Source organism: Protopterus annectens, chromosome 2.part0 (genome assembly GCF_019279795.1).
Source record: "Protopterus annectens isolate FY-2018-M chromosome 2.part0, PAN1.0, whole genome shotgun sequence".
NCBI lineage: Eukaryota > Metazoa > Chordata > Ceratodontiformes > Protopteridae > Protopterus > Protopterus annectens.
Window position 1 is genome coordinate 1579319187 of NC_056728.1, and position 24311 is coordinate 1579343497.

Below are 24311 nucleotides of genomic sequence, written 5' to 3' on the forward strand. Positions count from 1 at the left end.
AAGCAGTAGACCTGTAATGAGTGGCATATCCCAAGGATTGGTCTTGGGGCCTCTGTTATTCAAGACATACTTCTATGATGTGCAGGCCAAACCAGAGGGCTATGGCTGACCAAGTTTGCAGATGACTGCAAGCTGAGAGTGGTCATCAATTCGCCTAGTGATGTGGATGTCCTCCAACAGGGTCTCACCCAAACAAATGACTGGTGCCAGAAATATGGTCTCAAGCTGAATGCCAAAAAATGCATCATCACCCCTTTGGGGAGAGTGATGTCCCCACATATTATCACATTAATAACAAAGTCCTAAGCACACAATCAGTCATGAGGGATTTGGGCACCGAGTAAGAATATCACATCCAGAGACAAGGAGGTCATAACATCCCTGTATTCTTCCTTTATAAGGCCAATTATTGAGTACAATGCCCCCTTCAGCATGTACCTCATAAAGCACATGCAGCAGCTGGACAGACTACAGAGGTTCCTCACCAGGAGAATCCAGAGCCTCAAAACCAGGAGAATCCAGAGACTCAAACATCTACCCTACATAGATAGGCTAAAAGCCCTGCCCCTCTACTCAGTTTCATACAGACTTCTCAGAGGTGACCTGTGTCTGGCATAAAAAGCAATCTCAGACCCTGCCTTGATGGAACTGCTGCATATCCTCAAGTGAAGCTTCACTCAAGTAACCCGCATGGGCAAAATCAACCTGGTCTGTGACATCAATAGGACTTGTTGGTGGGACAGATGTGTGTCCCAGAAACTCTCCCATCTGTGGAATAGACTCCCTCTCCATGTCATGCAGAGTACCTCATTATCCCTTTTTAAGCACAACCTGGATAACTGGATGGTTAACAAAAAATACACCCCTGGGATTCCAACTGTGTCCCTGCTGGACAGAGGCTTTGGGTGCTGACTTGTCTAAACATTGGCTAAACTCTTGGCTAGGTTTATAAGGGCTTCAGGGCCAATAGCCTAGTAACCTCCTATGATCCTATGATCCTCTAATAAGCCCATCATGAATATGGTAAGTAGATACTAGAAAAAGATAAAAGCAATCTGGCCTTCCATAATTGTGTGTGATGTGAGCTTATGGCAGACATGAATGCTGTTAGTAGCCACAACATGGTAGAATGTCTGCCTTGGTGAAAGTCACAGGTATGATCCTGTACAGCTACCAGTAGGCCCACACCACAGCATGGTGAAAGAAAGGTTGTGGGTGGGAGTCCACCATCGCAGACCATCCTAACTGCCATGGAAGAGCTTCAGATGTCCAAATTTGGACAGGAAGAATAGACATTGATACCTGAGGCAGACGTGGATGTGAGCATTGATTGCTACATCTCTGGTGATGATTCACCAGTTTGGATTTACATTATGTCAGTAATAAAGCTTTGGAGTACACATGTGCCATAAGCTCAGTGATGCTCAAAAACATTATCTCTCCCCTACAGGCATGCCATGATGGCACATATCTCTAGGTACATGTGTTAACATTCTTTACATAGCAGTATTCAGCAGCTTGATATATCACTGGGTGATGGGATAGCCACATATTATAATTTAATCTCACACATGGATGTTTATCATTTTCCTTTCAAAGATGCTGTGGTTATGGGGTCCTCTTCCAAGGAACAGGACATTCCAGATGATGGTGCTGTACTGGACACTGACAGAGATGGCAGCCTTACAGCAGCACAGTCAGAGGACATAGTGCTGCTATCAGCAGTGGTGAGTGTGGAGGACACACTACCACAGTGTCCCACATTTGTTCAGGGACACAGCTCTATTGCTAGTAGAGCTTGACCCTATGTCGCCAGAACCCATGAAAAGATGGGAAATGCCAGGAAGACATACTCAGGAGGTATGTTTGCCCCTGCTAATGCTCCTACATTGTCTAGTGGTGCATCCAAATAGTGTGGGGACAGTGGATAGGACAGGCAGACCAGTGGCCATCACTGCTATGCTTCTGAGTCATTGTCGGAGATGGATGCTAACATGAACATTACTTACTGGATATTCAGGCAGTCATCCAGGCACAGGCAGGTGTCACTACCATCATGTTAGGGATGATAGGCATACCGCATGGTCTGTGTGACAGAGTACATGTGGATTGTCAATACATGGCCCACCTCAATGGCGTGTTGCACAAGCAATGAGGAGCATCCACTGTTTCTATACAATGCAGCAAAACCCATTACCATGGCCAAAGTTAATCAGCCTCTACTGTGGGTACACCCCATAGGTCAGGCAGGTCATGTTCACATACTGATACCCTTTCCACACCAACCACAGGTGGGTGCCTGACAAAAGACAACATGAGCACCTGTGAAAATATGGAGTATATGGTGGTCAGGCTGAGGCAACAGACAGGTGGTTACAGTCTTGTGGTTTACCGTTTTGGTGCCATTACTATTTCCTTCTGGGAATGCAGCCATAGCTGGCAGCATCCATGGTTTGCATACCTTCCACCTGGGGTCACACATACACAGTGCAGCCACATTTGCAGGAGCTGTGTCCCTGGCACACATTCTGATGTCTTATCTAATACTATGAGGCAATTGTCCCTACAGGAAGCATCACCCTCTCCCTACATAGGTATACCCAGCTCCCCCATCCCTTGGATAAATCACAACTTCCCATCCACATCCTCAGTATATCCCCACCTTAGTTCTGTGCCGATTGCTGATTCCAGTCATTATGCACTTCTCCACCTGTGCATATGATGACTAATGTGCCCTGCCCACACAAATATGTTATATCAGTATGTAATATTTTATGCATTGCATGGCCAGTCAGTGCTCTGTCAAGCATACCCTTTGTACACCAGTTTCTGTCTTTGTTGCATCTAATTTGGTTGATAGTTGCAGACCAAACATCACCTATTTGCCAGTGCTGCATTGCATTGTGCCTACCTGTACCTTGCATGGTTTTCCCCTGCAGCTGTTTCTTCCAATGGCTCCTCTTCTGGTACCTCCTCCATTACTGGTTCCAGTCTGTCTGGATCACAGGTAGCCATCCCCTGTTCTAGCTGTCTCCATACATCGTGTTATGCAGCAGTGCAAACAAAAAGATATATTGATGTGTGTCTCTGGATTATACTACAGAGTACCACTAGGGATATATAGGCAGCTGAGTATTGTCTTGGGATAGGTGATTTCTGAGATGCACTCTGAAATGGTACACAGATTGAACAACATAAAGTGTTGATTATTGAACTGAGTAGCTAGGAAAATATGTTGAATTTATACAATAAGAAATTACGAGAAGAGGGTGTCAGTGATATCAGGACAGTAGGGATTGCCATGAGGGGACAAAGGCAAAAGTAATGTAGGAATAAAGGCTGAAAAATAGTGATGAAGTGTAAACATTGCTTATCTGAGCCCCTGATTGCTGAGCTTAAGGAAGGAGGGAAGTCAGGACAAAGCAGTTTGTTGATAAACTAATTTTGTTTCTTCATCTTCTCACACTCTCTGCAAGAAACACTGACATCCTTTTGTCTTTCAACCAAATATATTTACGTAAGCATATTCACCCAAACTTTTGTTCATTCAATCACCTTATTAGACAGTTCCTCAACTGAATTTTCCATTTATATTGATATGTACCATTTCAGTTATTAACTCAACTCCATTCAACAATTCATTTGAAACTTACTCGTCAACCTTCATTATCCCTTGGCTAAAGGTAGAATGTTCCCACCATGGCAAGAGCCCTGAAACCCCTGTCATATCTGATCTCCATTTACCAGGGGATGCCATGCTGCATGCCTCCCCAAAATCAAAGGTTATATATTTTTATAGTCCCGGGGTGAGCATGCTGCTTAATTTCACAGGTTTATAGGTGTGTACTAGGCTAACAACCACAAGTGCCTTTTTAAGCCTAGCCATGCATCCCAAATATCTGATAAGTTCTGGTATCCTTGATAAGTGTAAGCAGGGCCTTGAGAGATGAAACATTCACAAGCAGCGGCCTGGGAAATGAACCTGTGTCCATTAGAGACAAAGGTACCAAACCAGGGATGAATTTCCTGTTCCCCATCCAATTGTCCAAGTTGCACTTGAATTAGGTTAGGGATGAACTCTGCTTCACAAGGATGGGGAGCTTGTTCCATAGATGGGGTAGTTTCTGGAATACATACCTGTCTCTCCAGCAGGTCCTATTTATATCACAGGCAAAGTTTAAGTCTTTAGAATGGGTCATTTTAGTGCTGTTTGTTTGGCAGATATGCAGGAGGTCCGTGACAGTGGGGTCTGACAATGCCTTGTATGCCAGGCATAGATCTTCCCTCAACAGTCTGTAGGAGACAGAATACAGGGATAGGGCCCTGAGGTGGTATGCACAGAACATGTTACTTAAGCCCTGTATTCTTTTAATGAGGAACCTCTGTGGACATTCCAATTGCAGGATATGCCTGGTTAGGTACATACCAAATGGGGTAGTGTACTCAATGACAGGTCTGATGAGGGCTGAATACAGAGGAATGATAACCTCCTTGGACCTAGATGCCATACCTTTGCTTATAAGTTGCACAACATAAAATGATTTCCTCACTACTGTAGAGACATGATGGCCAAAGGCTATATAACTGTCTTTGTGTCTCCCAAAGTCCCTGACTACTGGGACAACTCTTAGGTGTATGTTGTCAATATGATAGTTTCCATGGGTGGATGTCTTCCTGAAGGATACTATTATGCATTTCTTGACATTTAGTTTGCGTCCATGGCTTTGGCACCAGTTGTTTGTCTGTGTTAGCCCTTCCTGCAGAACATTTGTGTCAATGGGCGATTCAATCACAGCTTCTAATTTGCAGTCATCTGCAGATTTAGTCAGCCAGAGGCCATTGACATCACCCTTGACTTCAGAGAAGTAAATGCAAAAAAGGAGTTGTCCCAGAACTAGTCCCTGAGGGACTATGCTTGTTTCTGGCCTTTTTGCAAAGGTTGACTCCCCAATTCAAACTTCCTGGGTTGTGTGAGACAGCTGGTTATCCACCAGGTGACATAAGGGTTTACACCTAACCTCCTGATGTGTCAAAAATGCCTGAGTGGGGTATTTTGTCAAACACCTTGGCCAAGTCAATGTAGGCAGTGTGAACTATGTTCCCTCATCCATTGCTTTGGTGACCTTCTCAAACAAGCCCACCAAGTTGAACAGGCATGACCCGCTCTTGATGAAACCAAACTGGGGAAGGTTCATTGTCTGCAGGTTTCCTATTGATCATTTCCATGTTAATTCTTTCCATGGCTTTGCATAAGAGACTAGTGAGACTTATTGGTTTGTAGTTTCCATATGGTTAGTGACTGGCCTTTCTCATCCCATGGTCAATAATTATATATTTATGAGAATAACTAGGATCATACCATAACATTTTGATAGGACTCATGTATGGGACAAAGCATTTGCTAACTGCATCTGTCCATTGGTAGTACGGGGATAGTCCTGCTATAGTCTATTAATTATGTAATGCCAAAAAATGTACAATATACCTGCAAGATAAAAGGGTGCTGTAGCAGTAAGTGTGCCACAAAGGCCCGGATTAATTATCTAACCAGTCCTCTGTGTTTACGGCATGTGACCTGCACATACATTTCAAAGCAAGACCACAGGTATTATGGAAGCTGGCCTGAACAAACTTAGAGGTCAGACGTGTTCTGCCCATAAGAGCTATCATCAGGTGGCATACAAAGCTTACCATACAGTGTTCTGCATGACAGCATAGGGACACAGTCACAGAAACAAAAATGTCATAGATGAAGGTCACGAACACCTGGTGGCAGTAATGTACCATGAAAAAAGACAGAAACTAGTAAACATTAGCGGTCAGCCTATCTGATGCATGTGCATTATATGATATATATAATTGGTACTGACTGGGAGGTTGAATGGACACTGGAATAATAATTCTGGGCAGGCAGACCAGGGCATCATTTATCAGCAACAGGTGTAATACTATGGACATGGCAATGTAGGAAAGCAAACACTAAGGTATGAAGTTGAGTATGAGACCTTGGATGATGTTAGAACACCTACTCTCTTGATGGTCATTATTGCATGCCAGCGATACAATCTCTAGATATAGGATAAGCAAAAGCAATATAAAAATGAACACCACAGTAGGCATTTAAAATTATGCAGCTATAGGATCACAGTATATAAATACCCCTATACCTGGGGAGTCTTGCCAGATTCCTCCAACATATCAAGTGGTTGTCCTCTAGGCTCACCCGATGCAAAAAAGTAGAAAGATCAAGAGAGATGTCTAAGACTTACATGTCCCATATATGGCAGAACAGTTTTGCCAAAATAATTATAAGTAACTGCCTGTTAGTACTACTTAGTATAAAATGCTGGTGCCCTTTCTCTTTCTATTGACTAAGACATTCAGTTATGGTGGCACCTCTTTAGGTCACTGTATCTACTGTATGCCTACAGTGCTCACCAGACTGGGTGATGTCTGTGGCATCACTCACCACCTTGGCAAGGCAATGACAGACATCCACTTAAAATTGGGGATCTTCATGAAAGTTGTCCCACAGCAGATAATCTTTTGGTCCCTTTGCAGGAGGTACTGAAAGAGTTTTGTTTTCTTCCTGCACTATGTGACAGCCCTTCCATACTGAGCACACTCAGATGTCATAGCCATTGCACAAAAATATAGAGAGAACCGGTAGCAGAGTCACATTTCTGCTTGTTGCAGCAAACACACAATGTACATCTTTGGACAGCTGAGTAGTGTTATGGAGCCCACTGCAGCCATATAACTGCATGTGAATGAACTATGTGCCAGGGGCATGAATGGTGCAATGGCCTAAATGTATGAACCCCATAGCACTGTCCATATTTCCACTATAATTCTAAGGGCTATGAGGTTGATTAATAAACCTGCTGCCTCACAGGTATTTATGCATGTACACGGTCAGGCACAAGACTCATTTTGCAGTCTAGTGCTGGTATGCATTAAGCTAAACGTGTGATTCAGAGACATTTACCTTTAATTGTTTTGCTAGCATAATTTCCAGAAAAAGATAGCTGTGGCCAATGCAGGACTTATTTTGCTAAATAAAATTCCGGTAAAGTAACTGAATAGTAGTGAATATTATGGGAGTTAGTGGTAAGATACATTTACAGTGATTTTAGTAGGAGTCCATGAAACAGTTACATGTGTTGAGAATGTGTAGTTAACAGCACTACTCTTGCTGATGTTGGAGGGAGGTTGTTCCAAATCTACCTGCTGACAGGGAGGTGGGGACACATCAAGGTGTGTGGCAGGGCTCTGCAGTACATACAGATTAAAGAAGAGTGAAGCATGTGACAGGGTATGGAGGCAAAGGTCATGTGCAGGTATGGATGTTGACTGATTAGAAGTGAGTTTTTTGGGTGGATTTCCATAGCCACCAGCAGATACTGTGTGAGGAGCACAAGCAGGGTGGCAATGATATATGCCTAAGATTGGGGCTGAGGTGCAGGTAAGAGCAGCCATGCTAGGCAGTGTCTGTAGGGCTCTGAAAGGTGCAGTATGACCACTGTCATGCAGCACTGATATCCATGACTGTATTGTGATGCATACTGTCTATGTATTTGTTTCATGTAATGAACACAGAGAAAAATGTGAGGTGTGACTGGAAGACAGGTTAAGAGATACTGGGATGGTATAAATATGTGGAACACATGATAGCCACATGCAACAATATGGCCCATCTCCATTTTGTCCTACTGGGACACTATGGGGACCTGTATTGTGACTCTGGGTATGGTAGGGTTTCACCTAATGGTGACACAATCATTACATAGGTATGTGCACACCATAAAAGGCATTGCATATATGATATATCTGCTCAATGACCATAGCTATGTCTACATTACAGGTTGTAACATGGTATCAAAAGAAAGAAAGTGCATAGACAAGTCCTCACAGCAAGAGACAGAAGTGCTATAAAAAAACACTTTATTCAGCTGCTTTTACACTATTTGTGTTTCCTCCTCCTACTCTATTACTTCATCTTGCTTTTTCTGCTACTTGTTCTCTAAAGTGTTCAATTACATCTTTTCTGCTGCATTTATTACTGCTTGTTTTTAGCCTTCTTAAATTTTAAGTGTTATTCTAAACCTCTTAGTTTTGGTTTAAGCACTTGGGCTTTAGACCTACCCCTTAGCTCTCCCAGGTCTCTCTCCCTCAGATTCTGACAAATATGGATGGACAATTTCCTACAATTTTCCTGCTAGCCTAGTTGCTAGGGGCATCCTGAGAAAGTGTAACAACTGCCTCATGTACATGGACAGCCATTTACTACTACCACCTAGGGACACAATTTGTGAGAGATGCAATTACATTAAAAAACTAGTGTCTAGGCTTTCTCCCTCACAAGCCAGTATATCTGGCACTGAGAAGGTTGTCAACACAATCACTGCACCTGAAACACCGCCCACAATTACACAACATACACTGACATATGTGGAGGTTCTTAACAAAAACAAACCCAAACAAAGGAGACTTTGGAGGCAAAAACACATGCGAACTCCAAAACCCTCCACACTACATATCACTCATAGTCTACACATCTGTTTCTCACAACCACTAAGGCCTAACCATAAACACAACATATTAGTCATAGGAGACTCCATTGTGAGACACACAGATGTGCCTCTCACCAGGTTGGATAAGGAAAAAGTCACGGTTAGTTGTTTGTCAGTTGCCAGAATCCACCATATCACACACGCACTCGTCTATCAACAACAGGTAGTGTTATGACTCTGTCATAGTCCATGTTGGTGTGAACAACATGAGACATACCTCCCTGAACTACATGAAAAGAGACATGATTACGTTCACTGAATATGTGTCTCAGGCAAGTATGTCCCTAGCCTTAACCAGCATTCTACCATTGCCCAGAATGATGCCTCAATACAAACAGAAAATGACTGACTTTAACAATTGGCTTAGTTTCTGGTGACATTCCAGGGGGTTCCAGTACCTGACAGCCTGGGAAGAGATGCTCGACAGACCACATTGCTTTGATAGAGATGGCCTGCATCTGTCTCATTCGGGCTTCAGGCTTTTGGCAAAGGCCCTTGCCTCCCCCATAGTGCCTTCTTTAAAAAAAGTCATGAGGTCGATGCTACCAACATAAAAAATGTCAACAAAACACACATTAAAGGTCATGCTGCTGAACACTAGGAGTCTAAACATGAAACTGCACTTATTGCAAGCATTCTTAAACCTGGAAGATGCTGACATTTGTGCAGTCACAGAAATCTGGTTCAAACCTGCGGAGAACACCCCAGCCTTACCTGGTTTCACATTCTATCATACATTCAGACCCCAAACTGTGGGCAACAAAGCCAAAGGAGGTGGGGTTTCAATATATATTAAAGACACACACACACCTCCAGGCTGGTCAAACAGTATGATGCCCAGGAGACACTCCAGGTGCAGCTAACAAGACCCCTATTCAAATCATAGCTAGCTGCAGGCCCTCAAATCTGACTCAAGATGCCCACTCCACCTATCTGGGCCTCTTCAAATCTAACAAGATTCAACCCTTTACCCTGATCCTGGGCGACTTTAACTACCCAACCATAGATTGGAAAAACTATTCATGCACGAACGCAAATGCCCAGATATTCCTCGATTTTATCACTGAAAATGACTTGGACCTGCTAGTTAATACCCCCACAAGAGGAAATAATATCTTAGACTTGCTATTAACCAACATGAGTAGCCACTGCAGCACCCCTATGGTATCATCCTCCCTGGCAAGAGCCAACCATAAAGCTGTCACTTTTGAAGTCACCATCTCCCCTGACCCTCTCTAGCTAGGGTCAAACAAAAACACTTCTCCAAAGCTGATTACAACCTTCTGAGAGATGGTATAAACAGCTTCACAACCCCCCTCCCACTCTGTAGGAACTGGCACCAATGTCCAAATCTACACCAAAGTACTATACGAGCATTTATATAGATGCATGGAATCAGGAATACCTGACAGGACAAAATCATCCTCCACAAGAAAGAGTAAACTTATCTGGTGGACATCTGCAATAAATAAACTATATAACAAAAGGAAGATAATGCTGTCCAGGACCAAGAAGGAGCAGGTGCCCAATTGGAAGCAATCTCTCCTTAGCCTGAACAAGCAAATAACAGCACTTGTGAAATATTCTAAAGCCAACTTTGAGTCCAAATTGGCCACATCTACTAGAGACAATCATAAGGCATTCTTCACATATTTCTGCAATCTCAAAGGAAGCATCCAGATCTGTTCAGAACTGGTAGTCAAGGACACAACATAAAGAAATGTAGATGTAGCCAACCTACTGGCTGACAGATTCAGCAAAAACTTCACCCATCTGCCCCCGATCAGTAAATCAGGACATCCCCAGTACCTGCCTCCTCCCCATATCTCTAGGGAGCAGATCATCACTGCCCTCTGAAAGGCAAAAAATACAGACTCTATGGGACCTGAAAACATCCCAGGCTGCATCCTACATAAACTCAGGCATGAACTGGCAGATCCATTAGGCGCCCTCTACAACCAAAGCCTGGCCGGAGTACTGACTTTGTCTCAGCCAAGTGGAGGACAGCCACCGTCATCCTTTGCACAAAGATGGAGTGCCCAGCAATCTGAGAAATTATAGACTCATCAGTCTAACTAGTCTGATCTGCAAGACCATGGAATGGATTATCATGGACCACATTAACTGGGACATTGCAACCTCCAAACACCCAACCTCACATAGTTTGGCTTTGTCAAGGGGAGGTCATGTCTCTAAATCTGGTCGACTCCTTTGAGACAGTCACCAAAACCATGGATGAGGGGAAGACAGTGCATACCACTTACCTTGACCTGACCAAAGCCTTTGTCACTATTCCCCAGTCAGACATAATAGATAAAATCTCTCAACTAGGCATCAAATTATATGTTACCAGATGGGTAGCAAACTGGCTGACTGATAGAACCCACCTAATTAAAATAAGGGAAGCTACCTCAAGCAGTAGACCTGTAATGAGTGATGTACCCCAGGGATCGGTCTTGGGGCCTCTGTTATTTGGGATATACTTCTATGAGGTGCAGGCCAAAACCAGAGGGCTATGGCTGACCAAGTTTGCAGATGACTACAAGCTGGGTGTGGTCATCAATTCCCCTAGTGATGTGGATGTCCTCCAAGAGGGTCTCACGCAAACAAATGACTGGTGCCAGAAACATGGCCTCAAGCTGAATGCCAAAAAATACATCATCATCCTCTTTGGGGAGAGTGATGTCCCCAGATATTATCACATTAATAACAATGTCCTAACACACAATCAGTTGTGAGGGATTTGGGAACGCAGGTTGATAACAACCTGACTTTTGACTGCCATGTTGCTTCTATTGTACAGAAAGCTTTCTACATGGCCCACCTCATAAGTAAGGGTATCTCATCCAGGGACAAGGAGGTCATAACATCCCTGTATTCTTCCCTTATTAGACCAATTATTGAGTACAATGCCACCTTCTGCATGTACCTCATAAAGCACATGCAGAAGTTGGAGAGACCACAGAGGTTCCTCACCAGGAGAATCCAGAGCCTCAAGCATCTACCCTACTACAGACTAAAAGCCCTGTCCCTCTACTCAGTTTAATACAGACTCCTCAGAGATGACCACTGTCTGGCATACAAAACAATGTCAGACCCCACCTTGATGGAACTACTGCATATCCTCAAGTCAAGTCAAGTCAAGCTCCACTTGAGTAACCCACACGCGCGACTTCAGCCTGGTCTGCGACATCAATAGGACTTGTTGGCAGGACAAATTTATGTCCCAGAGACTCCCCCATCTGTGGAATAGACTCCCTCTCCATGTCAAGCAGAGTACCTCATTATCCCTTTTTAAGCGTAACGTGGATAGCTGGATGGTTAACAAAAAATAAACCCCTGGGATTCAACCTGTGCCCCTGCTCGAAAGGGGCTTTGGGGTGATAACTTGTCTAAACATAGGCTAAACTCTTGGCTAGGATTATAAGGGCTTCAGGGCCAATAAACTAGTAACCTAATATGATCATATGATCCTATAGTAAGCCAATCATAAATATAGTAAGTAGATACTAGAAAAAGATAAAAGCAATCTGGCCTTCCATAATTGCATCTGGTGTGAGCTTATGGTAGACATGAATGTTGTTAGTAGCCACAACATGGTAGACTGTCTGCCTTGGTGAAGGCCACAGGTATACTCCTGTACACATACCAGTAGGCCCACACCACAGCATGGTGAAAGAAAAGTTGTGGGTGGGAGTCCACCATCAAAGACCACCCTGACTGCCATGGAATAGCTTCTGATGTCCAAATTTGCACAGGAAGAATAGACATTGATACCTGAGGCAGACGTGGATGTGAGCATTGATTCCTACATCTCTGTTGATGATTCACCAGTTTGGATTTACATTATGTCAGTAATACAGTTTTGGAGTACACATGTGCCATAAGCTCAGTGATGCTCAAAAACATTATCTCTCCCCTGCAAGCATGCCATGATGTCACATCTCTCTAGGTACATGTGTTAACATTCTTTACATAGTAGTGTTCAGTAGCTTGGTATATCACTGGGTGATGGGATAGCCACATATTATAATTTAATCTCACACATGGATGTTTATCATATTCCTTTCAAAGATGCTGCAGTTATGGAGTCCTCTTCCAAGAAACAGGGCATTCCTGATGATGGTGCTGTACTGGACACTGACATAGATGGCAGCCTTACAATAGCACAGTCAGAGGACATAGTGCTGCTATCAGCAGTGGTGAGTGTGGAGGACACACTACCACAGTGTCCCACATTTGTTCAGGGACACAGCTCTATTGCCAGTAGAACTTGACCCTATGTCACCAGAACCCATGAAAATATGGGAAATGCCAGGAAGACATACTCAGGAGGTATGTTTGTCTATGCTAATGCTCCTACATTGTCCAGTGGTGCATCCAAATAGTGTGGGGACAGTGGATAGGGTTGGCAGGCCAGTGGCCATCACTGCTATGCTTCCTAGTCATTGTCTGAGATGAGTGCTAAAATGAACATTACTTATTGGATATTCAGGCAGAGATCCAGGCACAGGCAGGTGTCACTACCACCATGTTAGGGATGATAGGCATACCACATGGACTGTGTGATAGAGTACATGTGGATTTTCAATACATGGCCCACCTCAATGGTGTGTTGGACAAGTAATGGGGAGCATCCACTGTTTCTATACACTGCAGCTAATCCCATTCCCATAGCCACAGTTAATCAGCCTGTACTGTGAGTACACCCCATAGGTTAGGCAGGTCACGTTCACATATTGCCACCCTTTCCACACCACACACAGGTGGGTGTCTGACAAAAGACAACATGAGCACCTGTGAAAATATGGAGTATATGGTGGTCAGGCTGAGGCAACAGACAGGTGGTTACAGTCTTGTGGTTTACCATTTTGGTGACATTACTATTTCCTTCTGGGAATGCAGCCATAGCTGGCGGCATCCATGGTTTGCATACCTTCCACCTGGGGTCACACATACACAGTGCAGCCACATTTGCAGGAGCTGTGTCCCTGGCACACATTCTGATGTCTTATCCAATACTATGGGACAATTGTCCCTTGCAGGAAGCAGTATACCTAGCTCCTACATCCCCTGGATAAATCACAACTTCCCATCCACATCCTCAGTATATCCCCACCTTAGTTCTGTACCTAATGTGGCTAACACCTTTAACACCTTCTTTACAGAAACAATACAATCCCTCACCAACAACCTAGCCCCCGATAGCCCAAGTACTATCGATCCCGCACTCAAAACGCATCTGTCCTTCAGTTTTCAACCAGTACCAACATCACTTATCAGGTCACTGATCAAGAAACTAAAACCTACCACACTATCAGCAGACCTCTTCCCGGCAGAGTATCTTCAAAAAGCTGTAGATTAATTAGCATACCCCATTTCAACACTAATCAATAGAACTTGATCCTAATTTGCTCTGCTTCCCCCCAACAGATCTACAGAATTTATCCTAAAGCACCTTTGATAAAGTAGAAAACTGGCCCACTCACCAGCATCTCCTATTAAACCCAAATAAAACAAAGCTGTTACTCTTCACCCCCACTAGAAAGGTTCCTGTGCCATTACTTACCATAAAATCCAACAATGGAACCATAATTTCCCCGGAACCTACTACCAAGCTACTAAGTGTACTAATCGACAACAATCTCAAGTTCAATGCTCATATTGACCATTCTATTAAGACAGTAAATAAAAAACTCGGCTCTTTATATAAGATTAAACAATTCCTTACCCCAGCTGCTAAGACCATGATTGCCCGAACACATTTACTTTCAACCCTGCTATATGCCTCTCCTATTTTTACAAATCTAAGTAAATCTGACTTAAATAAAATCACCAGCTGCTATAATAATATTGCCCAATTTGCCACAGGTTCCCCATATAGACAACACCATTGTCTTAACCTTTAAGCTCTAGGCTGGCTAGAACTACCCTGTCAAATTCAGTATAATCAACTAATTGTGGCACACAAAGTTCTCATTCAACCAGAAAACACACCCACACTAAAAAATATCATCAACCCATACAGTAACCTAAAAACTCTCCGCTCCTCCTATAGAATGCTAATGCAAACTGATAAATCCAACAGCTTAGCTGGTGATTCTCTATTTACCAACTCTGTAGGCAAAATCTGGAACTTACTTCCTGCTGAGCTCACTGCAGTCCCCTCTTACTCAATTTAAAACATCTCTTAAAAAAACACTTAAAAATACACTGGCTATGCCGCTGTACAAACCCTGACTAGCCCTTTCTCCATTTACTATGGATGCCTAAAAAACCTGGCTTCATGTTGAAACTATCTTTACCATAACTCTGATACTTCAGCCGTTTTAGTTGACAGTCTCGTGATTGTACTGCTGTCCTGTAGGAGAACTTACACGGCTATCTACTGCCATAATTACTGTGTTTGCATATGAAAGCCTATAATTCATAAATCTGCCATACATACTGGCATATCTGGAACAGTTTTTTATAAGTGTTCATACACAAAGTATATAATTGTCATAGTATGTAACTGTCTTATACAAAAGTATACAAAGCTACTCTGTCTGTATGTATGTATCAATGGAGCTTTTCTCCCCAGGCCTCCACTGAAAATGGACCAAAATCAAGTCGGACTATCACGGTTAACAAATGTAAACTAAATAAATAAATATTGCTGATTCTGGTCATCATGCACCTCTCCACCTGTGCATATGATGACTAATGTGCCCTGCCCACACAAATATGTTATGTCAGTATGTACTATTTTATGTATCACATGGTCAGTCAGTGCTCTGTCAAGCATACCCTTTGTACACCAGTTTCAGTCTTTGTTGCATCTAATTTGGTTGATAGTCGCAGACCAAACATCACCTCTTTGCCAGTGCTGCATCACATTGTGCCTACCTGTGCACAGCATGGTCATCCCCTGCAGCTGTTTCTTCCAATGGTTCCTCTTCTAGTACCTCTTCCATCACTGGTTCCAGTCTGTCTAGATCACAGGTAGCCATCCCCTGTTCTAGCTGTCTCCATACATCATGTTACGCAGCAGTGCAAACAAAAAAATATCTTGATGTGTGTCTCTGGATCATACTACAGAGTACCACTAGGGATATATAGGCAGCTGAATGTTGTCTTGGGATAGGTGATTTCTGAGATGCACTCTGAAATGGTACACAGGTTGAACAAGATAAAGTGTTGATTATTAAACTGAGTAGCTATAAAAATATATTGAATTTATGCAATGAGATATTATTATGAGAACAGGGTGTGAGCCCCTGGGTGGGTATCCTCCTGAGTTCCTAAGCACCTTATAGCTGGCTATAAACTTCTATAGCTAACTTCTATATGATCTCTCACACTCTGTAAATATTGACTTTTGACTTTAACTGTGTGAATTTGTTAAACTATATCTGCACAATATTTTTCCACTATGGGCAATATTGCTCATGCTTTGTATTATTTGATATGTATTTGTACTTGTACTTTTATTTTTATTGGACTGCTATCTTTACTGTAATCTGTTTCATGGAGCTTTTCTCCCCGGGCGTCCACTGAAAATGGGCTCTCTGGGCCCAGTGGAGTTCCCCGGTAATCAAACTGGAAATAAATAAATAAATAAATAAATAAATACATATCAGGACAGTAGGGATTGCCATAAAGGGACAAATGCAAAACTAATGGAGGAATAAAGACTGAAAAATAGGGGTGAAGTGTAAATATTGCGCTTATAAACTTAGAAAGTTGCTAGAATAAAAGGTGTTGTGTTAGCATGCTTTTTCTGAAGGATATAAAGTCTGAAAATCAAATGTCTGTCATTATTTGGTGACTTCAGTCCTCACTGATTTGCCAGAATCAGGGATGACTTTCCTGTTCCCCATCCAATTGTCCAAGTTACACTTGAATTGGGTTAGGGAGGAGCTCTGCTTCACATGGATGGGGAGTCTGTTCCAGAGAAGGGGTAGTTTCTGGGACACATACCTGTCTCTCCAGCAGGTCCTATTTATATCACAGCTAAAGTTTAAGTTTTTAGAATGGGTAATTTTAGTGTTGTTTGTTTGGCAGATATGCAGGAGGTCCATGATAGTGGGGTCTGACAATGCCTTGTATTCCAGGCATAGATCTTCTCTCAACAGTCTGTAGGAGACAGAATACAGGGATAAGGCCTTGAGGCAGTCTGCATAGAATATGTTACTTATGCCCTGTATTCTTTTAATGAGGAACCTCTGTGGACATTCCAATTGCAGGATATGCCTGGTATATACCAAATGGGGCACTGTACTCAATGACAGGTCTGATGATTGCTGAATGCAGTGGAACGATTGCTTCTTTGGACCTAGATGCCATATCGTTGTTTATAAGTTGCACAACATAAAATGATTTCCTCACTGCTGTAGAGACATGATGGCCAAAGGCTATATAACTGTCTATTTGTGTCCCGAAGCTCCGGACTGCTGGGTCAGTTCTTAGGTGTGCATTGTCAATATGATAGTTTCCAGGGGTGGATGTCTTACTGAAGGATACTATTATGCATTTCTTGACATTTAGTTTTAGTCCATGGCTTTGGCACCAGTTGTTTGTCTGTGTTAGTGCTTCCTGGAGAGCATTTGTGTCAATGGTTGATTCAATAACAGCTCCTAATTTGCAATCATCTGAAAATTTTGTCAGCCAGAGGCCACTGACATCACCCCTGATTTCAGAGAAGTAAATGCCAAAAAAGTGTGGTCCCAGGACTAGTCCCTGAGGGACTCTGCTTGTTTCTGGCCTTTCTGTAAAGGTGGACTCCCCAATTCTAACTTCCTGGATCCGGTGAGACAGATGCCTATCCACCAGGTGACATAAGGGTTTATACCTAACCTCTTGAGTGTGTCAGCAATGCCTGAGTGTGGTACTTTGTCAAATTCCTTGGCCAGGTCAAAGTAGGCTGTGTGAACCAAGTTCCCTCATCCATTGTTTTGGTGACCTTCTCAAAGAAGTCCACCAAGTTGAATTTGCATGACCTGCCCTTGATGAAACCAAACTGGGATAGGTCTAGTGTCTGCAGGTTTCCTATGTCATTATTAATCATTTCCATGGCTTTGCATATGAGACTAGTGAGACTTATGGGTCTGTAGCTTCCAGGGTCTGTAGATGGCCCACCTTTGTGCAGAGGGTTGACTTGCAGTTTTCCATAAAAGAGGCACAATGCCTGTTTTGAGGCTACAATTAAATAGCAATTCTAGATGGTCTGATCAATCATGTTTCATGCTATTGAGAAGGCATCCTTGGATATTGCCTGTGCCCATTGATGCAATGTTCTTGGCCTTAGAGAGAGCATTAAGGACCTGTTCCCTAGTCATAGCAGGGGCTGTTATATTTGATGGTATTTCCTGCGGTAAAGTTGATGGGGAGAGAGGGGTAAACTTGGAGCAGTAAGTTTGCTATATCTTCTGGCTCTGAATAGGTGGCTCTATTAACAATGAGCTCTGCACACAATTGTGTATTGCCTCTTAGGTTACAGACATAACTAAAGAATGGTTTGTGGTTGTCTTTGGTTGGGAGGCCAATTTTCTCTCAGATTTGGCTTTGTTAGACATTATTTGTATTCTGAGTTGTTTGTTTAGTTTGCTGAGAGGGCTTTTATCCTGCTGAGTGCTGCACCTCCTATTTTTTTCCAGGATTTTCTTCCTTTTGTTATACAGCCTGTCAATGGTGTGATTCCACCAGGGTGGCTTGATTTTTTAGTTAGTTCTGTACTTCTTTCTAGTGGGTACAACTGCTTATATGCAGCTGTTAATATGCTTGTATAGGGTTTCTGTAAACAGTTCAGCATAGGCAGCAGTGTTTGCCTCCCTAGTTCCACAGTCAGTTTTTTCCCTGATCCCTGAAGTAGCTTCTTTTCACCAACCAAGTAGCATTGTTTGAACTGTCACCTGTATTACACTTTTCTGTTAACTGCCCACTCCTCCAGCCAGATAATGTGATACCCTCTATGTCCTGCAGCAAAACTATATAGACACTGAATAGACTGAGCATAGAATCAATCAAGAGAATACCATTCTTCTGTACAAGACATGATCCTTGCCATCAAAATCCTTTTGTTCTACCACAAGAATACCCAGGCCCTGGAGTAACTTGGCCATCACATAATTTATACATTTCCTAGCCCTGTCTATGGCTTTGGCTTGCTTCCAGTCAAACTATCTTTTTATTTTGGATCAAATTATTATGACCTTTAAAAAACTTTTCTTGACAGATAATGAGACATTCATTATAAGTGAGAGTAACACTCCCTTTGGAAAGCAACCTGAATTATTAGCATGTAGATGTACCGATACTTCTGGCAGTTGTCTCCACTCTTTGTGCAGTTTGTTGAGAGCCAGCCAAAGCTGAGGCTATGAGATCCCTTTTTGACCCTTAAACTACACCTCTACCTCTTGACATCTAGACAAAGCTGTGAACGTCCAGGTCAGACTGCTTCACTCTTCTCAGCACCATACATAAGAGAGTGACCTATTAAAAGTGTTTCTTTTTTTCCATTTATCATTTGTTGGCCAGGTTAGTCCCACTAGGCTAGATGCCTGTTTTCAGGGTAGACCAGAGGTGGTATTTATACTACTAAGCAAAATTGGGCCAGGACATCAGTTAACTTCCCCTATGCTTGGTAGTTGGGGGAAGGATTTGTGTGTTACACATCCTGACTTCCGTTTTCCTGTCCAGGCAGGAGGCAGCCAGGAGGAACAGGAAGAAAATATGGCTGATTCAGCTTTGGCTGAAAATGATATGAAGGTTGATGAAAATGAAGCTGAAATGGTAGAATCTCTACCATATTTTTTTTCTGATGCTGTTGGTGCAGAAGAAATAGTGATATTGGAAGAAAAAGAGGTTGCAGCTGTAACAAAGAATGATTCAGAGGAAAACTTTCAGAGGAGATTGTTTGAAGAAAAGACAGTTACCTCTGAGGAATACATAATTACAACCCTTCCCAACCCTTGTGAGATGATTATTTGGAAGAAATGGTAAACCAAAGTGAAACAGAAAGTGGAGCAGCAATTTCATGGAGTGACATCAATGGAGAAAATAGAAGAAGAAAAAGGAGAAAAGAGACTGTGCCAGAAAAAGTTCAAGAGACAAAAACTTATGCACAAACTGTGGGAGAAGGAGTAAAGCAGAAAAAAGAAATAAAGGAAACAAAAAAGTATACAGTACATGTGAGGTGTAAAAAAGAAGAAAGTTTGGACAGGTATAAGGTTTGGGACTCTGTCATAGCACCTCTGGGTGTCAAAGCAAAAGAGGTAATAGCATTCATTTTAATTAATAAAGAGACTTTTTGTGACTTGATATTTGAGACTGGGCAAGCCATGGAAAATGTTTTGAGTGCATATGAACAAAATAAAAATATTTATCCATGGTCAGAATATGGCAAGCAAGCTTTTTACAGACAAACAAAAAAAGAATAAGGATCCAGTTTAGAACTGAAGTTGAAGCAAAAGAACTAAAAGAACATTTGTCAACTATATGTAAAGAAGTAATGGACACTATAAAAGTATATGATGAAAGAAAAAGTACAGTTGTGGACCTACCATAAATGTAGATGTTCGAGTGTATTCACTGTTGCAGTCATTACACTTGGGTTATCCTGCTGGCAGGCTACCCTCAGTCGGCCTGAATTCCAAAGTCCTGGTCCGGCATCGGTTGCTGTCACCTCTTCCCTGATGTCAGTGTGCCGGGGTATATAAGATGCAACCAATAACATTTTCTTCAGTTTTTCTTGCTCCAGATGTCAGGTGCCCCCAGTAAGGTAGGCAATACATATTGCTTATAAAAACATATAGTAAAATAAAAACAATATCTTCATCTATAAGCAAATACACCACATAGGTTGTATAGGATAGAGAAGTATAGATAAGTCCCAGCAAAGAAAGGGGGATGGTGGGAGGGTAACCTGGACTGCAACAGTGAATACACTCGAACATCTACATTTATGGTAGGTACACAACTGTACTATGTTCTTCATGTTTCACTGTTGCAGTCATTACACTTGGGTTGAATCCCAAAGCTGAGGTTGGGCGGCTGGGTCTAAATAGGATTAGGAGTGGCTATGAGGCCCTGCAGCACTTCAGTGGCAAAGCCTGCTCTGGATTTAGAGTAAAGAAGCAAGTGATAATGCTTGGTAAAAGTGTGCACTGAGCTCCAAGTTGCAGCCTCCAAAATTTCCTTGGTTGGTACTCCTCTGAGAAAGGCTGCTGAAGTGGCTGCTGCCCTGGTAGAATGTAACCTAATATTCTTAGGCACTGACTTGCCATGCTGTGTATAGCAGAAATGAATACAGTGTCCTATCCATTTTGAAATAGTCTGCTTTGAGATAGCCTTTCCTTGTGATCCTGCAGCATATGCTACAAACAGTTGCTCAGTTTTTCTGAAAGCTTTTGTTTTGTCCAAGCAGAAGCGTAGCTGCCTGTGTATGTCCAAAGAGTGCAGATGTCTCTCCCCTTTATTCTGGGGATTTGGATAAAATGTTGGCAAATGAATGGTTTGGTTAAGAGCCACACTGGATACTACCTTTGGCATAAATGTTGGGTTTGTCCTTAGAGAAACCCTGTCCGGATGAAAAATGATAAAAGGTTCCACTGCCATTAATGCCTGTAACTCTGAGACTCTTCTTGCTGAAGTTATTGCTAGGAGCAGAGCAGTTTTCCATGATAAGAATTTTATGTCAGCTGTATTGGCCGGCTCAAAAGGAGGTAGTGTGAGCTTTTCTAAGACAAGTTGAGGTCCCATGTAGGTATCGGTGCTCTTCTTGGGGGTTTTATGTTTTTTGACCCTCTGAGGTACTGTCTTAGCAGTGGATGAGAGAAAATAGGAGGTTCTGTATTGTAATGTGCTGAAATGGCAGAGGCATGGATCTTAATTGATGAGAAGGATAGGCCTTTGTCCAGCATCTCAGTTAGGTACTGTAAAATCTGAGGAATATTTGGAACAAATGGTTCACGTCCTTGTACCTGGTTCCAAGCACAGAATCTCTTCCATTTTTCTGCATAAGATTTCCTGGTGCTGGGCCTCCTGGCTTCCAAAATGACATCCATAACAGCTTTAGAGAGAGGTGTGTTTTGAGTGGCTATATTATCTGCCATGCAGTCAGATTTAAGGTTCTGAGTTGGCTGTGTAGGATCTGATTGTTTAGTTGAGTCAGAAGATGAGGAATTAGAGGTAAAGTCCAGGCTGGGTCTTGAGACAAGCTCTTTAGGATTGGGTACCACTGCTGGCGTGGCCAGTCTGTGGCAATCAAAATAATTTTTGGCTTCTCTTGTCTGACTTTTAGGAGCACCTTGGGAAGGAGAGGCAGTGGTGGAAAGGCATACACTGTTAGGGTTTTCGAGCTGAAAGATAGAGCATCCACTTTCCATGCTTGTGAGTGATAAGTCCTTGTGCAGAATCTCTGTAGTTGGTAGTTGTGAGAGGAGGCAAAGAGATCTATGTCTGGCCATCCCCATTTCTTTGTTATCATGATGAAAACCTGTGGATTTAGTTTCCACTTGTGAGGGTCAATGAGGTTTCTGCTTAGTTTGTCTGCCAGAGTATTTTTCTTTCCTAGCAGGAATTGTGCTTGCAGATGTTTTTGAATAGCTCTCATGTCCATGAGAGCAGAAATTTGTTTTTGTGCTTCTTCCCATTGGTTTTGTGGCAGGTCTGGCATACCTTTTGACCTTGGTAGGGTGTGAAAGTGGAACCTGTAACCCTGAGAAACAATATTCAGTACCCATTTGTCCTGGGTGATCATGTGCCAATTTTGTGAGAAGAGTGCTAGTTTTCCCCCTAAGGGTGCTGCCAAAAGGTAAGTGCTTGGCTTTTGTAGAGGGAAGTCATTGGGACTGTTTCCTATAAGGTTGTGATTTGTCTTCTCCACCTTTGGGGGCTGCAGCACCCCATTGTTTAGGTCTGTATGAGCCTTGGGGCTGAGATCTGCCTCTTGGGCATCTGTATCTGGCTCTTTGTGGCCTGTCTGACACTGGAAAGGACCAATTTTTAGAAGGCCAGTTCCTGCTAAATCTAGGAGGCTGAACCTGTAAGAAATCCTTTATTGTCTGCATTGATTTTGTTTTATCCTCCATTTTCTTTAACACCTCTTCTGCTTAACACCAAACAAAGTATCATGCTGAAATGGAGCATCCAATAAATTTGCTTTAACATGATCAGGCAAACTTTGTTCTTTTAACAAAGCATGCCTTTGAATGACAGAGCCTATAACTGCGGCTCTGCAAGAAGCCTCTAATGAATCAAAACCACATTGCAGAGTATGCTTTCCCACTTGTTCAGCTGCATGCAATAAATCCTGCATTTCCTTATTGTCAGGATATTCTGAGCTTGTAAGCATTTTCTGTTTTAGCAAAGACATTAGATATTGTTGATATTTAAGCATGTGAAACTGGCAGTTTAAAGCCCTTACAGCTAAAGTAGCAGAAGTGTAAACTTTTTCCCCCATCTATCCAGTGCTCCAGAATCCCTATCAGAGGGAACAGGTTTTTTTGCAGTGGAAGCCTTGACCCCTTTGGGACCCTGAGAAATTGTTTCTGGGTCAGCAGCAGGGTTTTTATAAAGAAATTTATGAGAGTCTGGGACCCTGTAGTACCTATTTGGCTTGACTGGTGCAGGGGGTAAAGAATATGGAGACAAACTGGATTCAGAAAAAACATCATCAATATCTAGTACAGGAGGGATAGCAAGGGATCTGTGCTGAGGCAGTAAAAGAAAGTCTCTGAGCCTTTTCTTGGATTCTGAATAATCCTGGCTCTCCAATGGAAATGCTCCCTCATTTAGTGCAAGGTTTCCCCAAAAGAATAATCCTCAGGAGGAGAGGCTGAAGGGATAGATTCTTCAGCATCAGAGTCCTCATAGGGTGGAAGAGAATATCCCTGTTCTGAAGAGGAATCAGAGGAAATAGAAACCTGGTCAGAGGAGTCATAGTCAGTGTCTTGACTAGGCCTTTTATCAGGAGGGGGATGGGAACCCCTGATCAAAGTAATTAGGTCCTTGGCCATTTTAAGCATCTGTTTCTTTGGCATGGATGACTGTCCAGGAGAATGCTGTACTTGTTTCTTTGTCTTTAATGGTGTTTTAGACTTTGCCTTGGCTGAAGTGGACTTGATAGTAAGCTGTGTAGGTCTGAAAACACCCTCAGAAGCCAATGCCTGCCCAGCAGCTCAGGACCCATCTGAGGGAATAGTTTCCATAGGCCCAATGCCTTGAGTTTCCAGAGGCCTAGTTGTCTCCACGTGGGAGTCGGAGGTGGTCTGTGGCTCTGAGGTAGCTGGTGTCAGGGGCTGTGAAAGCACCTCATTGAGAACCAGCGAACCAGCGACTGGCCTAGAAGAGGCTTCATCATTGGTTTTGGACCTCGGATGCCTGTCCTTTTCTTTGTCTTTGCGTTTTTTATGAATTCCGGTTGTCGGTTGTTCCGACTGTATTATGTAGTTAAACCTTCGGCCAAAGTAATGTAAAGCAAAATCAAACCGATGCTTAATAGTTGAATCTAGCACAAAACTGACAACTAGCAACGTTGTGGTCAGGGCCTAGGCAAGGAATACAGTAAGAGTGGAAATCCTTACGAGGTATTTGCTTCCCACAAGAAATACAATTGTTAACTTTTACTAACATCGGTCTGGAGCAAGAAAAAGTTTCCCCAATGGGGTACTTAGCTTTATTGAAGACTTTGGTTCTGAAATTCAATTTTGAAAATCTCAGGAGTCGGCCGACCGGCACTTGCAAACTGCTTTTGCT